The sequence below is a fragment of the Siphateles boraxobius genome, unplaced genomic scaffold (assembly GCF_051911475.1).
Source record: "Siphateles boraxobius isolate OS27281-9 unplaced genomic scaffold, OSU_SipBor_1 100, whole genome shotgun sequence".
NCBI lineage: Eukaryota > Metazoa > Chordata > Actinopteri > Cypriniformes > Leuciscidae > Siphateles > Siphateles boraxobius.
In genome coordinates, this window is record NW_027508701.1 from 2,462,488 (window position 1) to 2,468,492 (window position 6,005).

Below are 6,005 nucleotides of genomic sequence, written 5' to 3' on the forward strand. Positions count from 1 at the left end.
TCTCATTCTTAGAGGTGAAAAACATAAGATCCATGTTCTGCACACTAGGGGTTGAACGACTTCAGATTTTTTGAAGTCGACTGTTATGACATCAAAGTCGAGTCGATGTTGACTAGTCACCAAATTACCGGAGAATCTAACTGGTGTTAGATATACTGAAACCAAGCTAAAGTAAATGTCTTACATAAAATGCCAATACAGTTCCTTTTTAGTGAGGAGAAAGAAGACCATACACAAAACTGTATGGGTAAACTAAACAAAGGCAAGTCCTAAAGCATGTTAGTATTTTGATGTACTGTTTACATAATGCACAGTAGAATATGTTAGTGACTTAAGGAGACTCACTGTGCAGGTTCTGAAAAATCCAGAAACGTCCTCACGCAGATACACAGGAAGGGCGTGGAGAACAGTAGTGCGCATGGTGTGGATGTCATGGATTTCCTATTTAGATAAAAACAGAATTATATACTGAAGAGTTTACTGAACAAAGCTGATTTTAAACAGTCCAATCAGAACAGATGTCCACAAATAACCTGTTCACATATTTAATGCAATCAGGCAAATGGCAAACACAAATTGGACTAATTGCAAAATTCACAAAGCTCGTTTGAATCATTGAACCTGTTCAATGTTCCACTGGTTCAACCTATGAAATGTGTAATAATGTATTTACCTGTTCATCGTGGATTTTAAAAATTTCAGCCAGAGCATCTGATATCTTCCCAGTTTTTGATGCCTTTTGTCTGAATAAGGTCATCAGTCGAGGAAGATGGCGGTCAAGCTCAGCATAGAATGTGTTAGGAAGGTTCTGATTAGTAATCCGCTGGAACTCTGCATACAACTACATTGAAATAACAGCAGGAGGAGAATCATTGCTTAAAAAAAAGTTCCAATTTGAAGAATCTACCACATTTATAAAGCAGAAAATAGCAGCCAAATGAGTAAGAATCACAATTTTAACTTTAAAAGAGAGAGCTGAACCATATTACCTCAGACTCTATTTTGAGAGCAGGCCAGAGGTCCATGAGCTTGTTCACTGGTGGGCAGGACATCACTATGGTCTGTCGGCGTAGGGGAAATGTGGTCTCCATCATCTTTCTAATGAGGGGCAGGTTCTTCTCAGTCTTCTTGACTTCCTCAACAATGGTCTGCCTCAACTGCTCAAGGCTTGAAGGATCCTTTCCTTCGGAAAAGTTGGGTAGGAAGTTTACTTCTGCTCGCTTGGGTTTTTTAATGTTGGAATGTGAAGTATCATTTTCAGGATTACTTCTACTTCTCTTTCCAGCATTAACAGTGACCTCCTGACATCCAGCCTGTCTCATCTTGTTCCTATAGTTGCCCATCTTAAACTTGATGCTGTTTTTCCACCCATTCCAGCCAGTCTCAGATCCTGCTTCCCTTAAGCAGGGATGTTTGGCTAAAAGAGCCTCAGCAGCCATTGTGATCTCTTTATCACTTGGGTAAGCCTTAAACCCATATATAGCAGATGCAAGCTTTTCTAAAATGTCGTGCTTTAGGTCTCTTGACAACTTAAGTTGTGTGTTGTTCTTCTCATATTCTGCATTTCCATGTCTAAGTTTCAGTTCAACATCAAATGAAAATGTGGGTACTGGAAAAGGACCTGGAGGCCACCTGCTGATACGCTCTGGAGATGACACATCTGAAAGTAGAACCGTAGATGCAATGGAGCTGGACTCTTGTGAAAGTGAGATGTGCACAACAGCTTTTTGTGGCAATTCCTCAATGTCTGCAAGGGAAGTAAGTTTCCCGTCAAAGTCTGGATCTTCATAAAGCAAATCGAAGTCAAGGTCGATTTCCAGCTGTTCTTTTATAATGTTGATCAGTGCATCAACAGAGGCTGGTCGTGAACTTAGTTTTAATTTTCTAGCCTGGTCTGGCTCAACAACACGAAGAATCATTGGTTCTGGGGATGCAGCTGCCATTGTGCTAATGAAAAGACAAAATCATGTTGTTAAAGAGTACCATATAAAGCTTATAAATTGCTTAATTCCACAGAGAGTGAAAAAAGACACAATAACTGATAAATAAAAGAAACATTCATTATTACCTGAACTCAGTTCTGTCTCACTTGAATGAACCGCTTGGGGGTCAGCAGCAGCGAGCCGTCTATCTTGTATGCTGAGAGAGGGGCTGTATCGTTCAGACCAGAATGCAGGTGGATAGACAGTCTTGTGTCTGCAGTTGACAGCTCATAGGACCGTAGATGTTCTACATACCAAGAGTCATAATCACAACACAGAAAAGATACATTGTGATTCACAAGGAAGATCTGTTCTATTTTGCTAAATTTAGACAGTCCACCACTGACTCCTACAGACAGAAACATTCCACAGACATAGTCTGTGCCATCAATGGTCACATTTGATGTATTGTAGATTGTGTCACTAGTTGTTAGTTCTCTAACGTGTACTTGAGCAACCTCTGGTAGAGATGAAACCAAAACAGAGTCAACCCTGGATGCCTGAATTTTTGGCTTGAAAAATGATGGTGCAGCAAGATGATATGCCATCATGTGTTGGTGTCTAATTGCCATTGTCTTCAAAATATTTTTGAAGTTTTGAGCATCATGCACCACTCTTTTGAAAAAGCGGTGCTTGGCCTCAAACCGCATGGTCCAAACGTGCAGCAGGGGCCCAAAGCACTTGACTAGAGCAGGATAATGCTCCACATAATGATGTTTAGGACGGAGCCTAATCTCAGGGAAAACCTCTAGTAGTGCCTGTCTATGATCACTAATTTTGCACACAAAATAGTCTAAGGTTTCATCAGTAAATGATTGGCACAATGCTAACTCTACCACCTCTTTCAGCTCCATCAAAACTGCCCATGCTTCATCACCCTCTGGTACTACACTGCCAACAAGCAATGGAATAAGTCGGAGCAGAGTGGCATTTTCATGCCCATTTCCTCCAATCGTTCCTTGAGAAAGAAACTTTTTGGGAAGTGGCTGAGGTCTATCCACTTTATCAGTGTGTTGATATGGGAATGATGTAATCTTGTTTTTCAAATACTCCAAAGTGAAGTACTTCAGCCGGATCATCTCTTTAAGACAAAGAGAAAGCTCCATGGGAACGATACCTTCCATAAGATCGTGGAGTATATCAGGAGGAAACCCTGTGACTGTATGGAAGTAATTCAGGGACTCACGCAAGACACAGCCACCTTTAACACCAAAGTGGCTGCTCAAATTGCCACTTTCTTGAACAGTTAGCACATGTAGGTCATGGCTGGCTTTGGTTCTCGGAGGAAACTTTCTCTCTCTGACTTCAGTTACTTGAAACTCTTCAACTGATCCCATACAGAATCTGCAAACATTACCTGCTCTAAATGACTCTACAAAGCCACCTAATCCATGAGCAGCCAAATTGTCAGCAGACACACAAAAGACAGTGCCTCTGACATTCTGACCAACTCTTTCGATGAAGACACCATCTTTTTCCAGAGTATAAACATCACGCAGCAATGGAGCAAGTACAGCTGCATATCCATACTTACGGACGTCTGTCACTTTTACCAGTATTGCTAGCTGTATAGCATGTAATGCTGATCTGTATTTTGGTGGCACATTAGCAAGGACCCAATATACAGCGCAAACTTTGTGAATTTTCCGTGATGTGCCAAGTGGATTGCAAATTTCAAGATCATCAGTATATAGCTGGAGTGGTAGGATGAGATCCCCTGTTGACAGTAACTCATTTTCAATGAAATGAGAGCCATTGGAGCATGAAACATATTGACCATATGTAGTATTTGTTTCAGTAATCTTGTTAAGAATGTCTGTGTTTTTAAACAACTCTTGAATCATTGAAAGGATAGGAACATACATGCAGGTATGTCCAGGTTGCTCCAACTGATACTCCACTGGCATTACATAAGGATAGTTGTGCTCAATAAAGGTTTTTCTGCGCTTGGATGAACTCAACTCAGCACCTTTAGAGGTTGATGTAGCCAAAACATTGCAGTCCATGACAGCGGCAACAACTTCACTCAGTGTAGGTTCTGCAATACTGTGACCATTTCTTTGCAGTATGTCATTAACTGCCTCTTTGATCAACGGCTCAGATAAGGAGAAGATCTGATTCAAGTGGTCTACTATTTCCTGAGTAGCTGTGTTTGAGACATGGAGGATAGCCTGCATCTTTAGGAATAATGAAGATACGTTTTTTTAAGTTGATTTCTTAGACTGCCAGTGTCACACTGATCATCACTCTCCACTTCTCTGCTGTGGCCTGGGCATTCTTCATGCAAATCCCTAGTTACCTCAGAAATACTGTCTTGAATATTATGGGGATCCTCACTAACAATATCAGTTTGTAAGTCTGATGCAACACCTGCTTGGTGTTCTCTACTTTTATGAGAATTGAATGAGGAGTACACATTCGTTTTATAGCTACAATCCTTATATGGGCACGTCACCGTTTCATGATTTTTCAAATGCTTTCTGAGATGACTGAAAACGGCTGATTCAGAAAAGGGTTGCTGAAATGTGCATAAAGGGCATTTAAATACCACAGGCCCCTGACTCTGTTCTGCACAACTGCTAGGTTGTGCTATATGATATCTTGACAAATGAGTACTCAGTGCATTAAGTGTCTGAAATGTACAAATGCAATCAGTGTATAAGCATGGAAGAGGGCTGATTCTGGAATAGTGGCTGTGCTGCAGCCTGTAGTGTCTCAATAACTGTATTCTGGAGGTGAAAGAAGCTGCGCACAACTTACACTTCCAGGTCATTTTGGAACCAGCAACCTAAAAGGTGAAGAAAAAAATGACAAAGTTTAGACCACCAACTAAAATTAAAACAGAATTGCTTCTACTTAATAAATATAACTACAATACTATTATCTTACCAAAACATGATATATGGAATACAGCTAACACTGCTTTAAAATGACAACATGTTTTCAAACAATTTGTTTTATATAATGTCTATAGATGTAAAACAGCATAAGTAAACTTATTAGTTTTTTACATGTTTTTAAGACAAATCTTGAATTAATTTTTGGACTCATTTTTAGACCAATCATTTCTTTTTTGCAAGCAAATTATACAAAGTTAAGTAAAATATGATCTAGACAGGGTCAAAGGTTAAATATCAATTAGGAAGATGGTATTTATGAACAAAACACTTTCATGAATTGTTGACTTAAATACAGCAAAAAGCTTTATTTTGTTCAAACAGGCAAGTCGAATATGTGGGAGTGCGTCTTATTTAAGGTAACCACACTAAAACATTGTCTGAGAAAAAAAATAATTAAGGGGGGAGGAGGGTGAGAGGGGTGATTGATAGAATAATTCACATTCATTGGATTACCTGGTATCTTTATCACGTCTCCAGTTTTCTTAACTCTGTATTAACTTCCTGAAACTGGAACAGAGATGCATGAACTGATCTGAAACTGGACAATTAAAAGCATTCAAAGAGTATCACATTATAAATACTTAAATTTTTATATTTTCCCTGTTAATGATCTTTTCATTTGATCACCAAAGTGTCTAGCTACTAAAAGGCATCAAGCTAAATTAACATTAAAGTAGCAGCACTGGAAATGTACTGCATGGTTAATTAACAATAATGCAATTTCTACAAACTAAAGCCTTACTGGTAAGAGTTTTTAGTTTATTAATATTTGTTATGAAAAGCAGCTTGTCTCCTGCAAGGTCGTTTGTTTTAAAACCGACGCAGCACAAGATGGCGGCCCTGGGCAGTTGACTGGTGTTCTGTTAACGTCCCTAGAAGCTACAGAGAACTCGGACTTGCTGAGTCAGTGTAGTAACTGTAGTTTGAGCTTAAATACGCCCTATAATGCACGTTCATGCTCTTTTATTATGATAATGGACCTTAGCGGTGCACTATTGAAAGTTTCCATCAACAAAAAAAATCTAAATATCGCATACGAGTTGTCTGCAGTGGTTCAACTAACGTCTAATTCTCACACCGAACGCGAATTTAATTATTTGCACGAGTAAATTACATACAAAGT

At 39.3% G+C, this 6,005-nt stretch overlaps 1 long non-coding RNA gene across 1 annotated transcript; it reads right to left on the minus strand.

The window, feature by feature from the left end:
* Window positions 1–1,678: 1,678 nt before the first annotated feature.
* LOC143747141 (uncharacterized) lies at window positions 1,679–4,772 on the minus strand. Its single transcript, XR_013206680.1, has 3 exons — window positions 4,743–4,772; window positions 2,069–2,229; window positions 1,679–1,947 (listed from the first exon to the last, which is right to left on the minus strand). It is a non-coding gene; the product is annotated as an uncharacterized LOC143747141 (long non-coding RNA).
* Window positions 4,773–6,005: the final 1,233 nt, after the last annotated feature.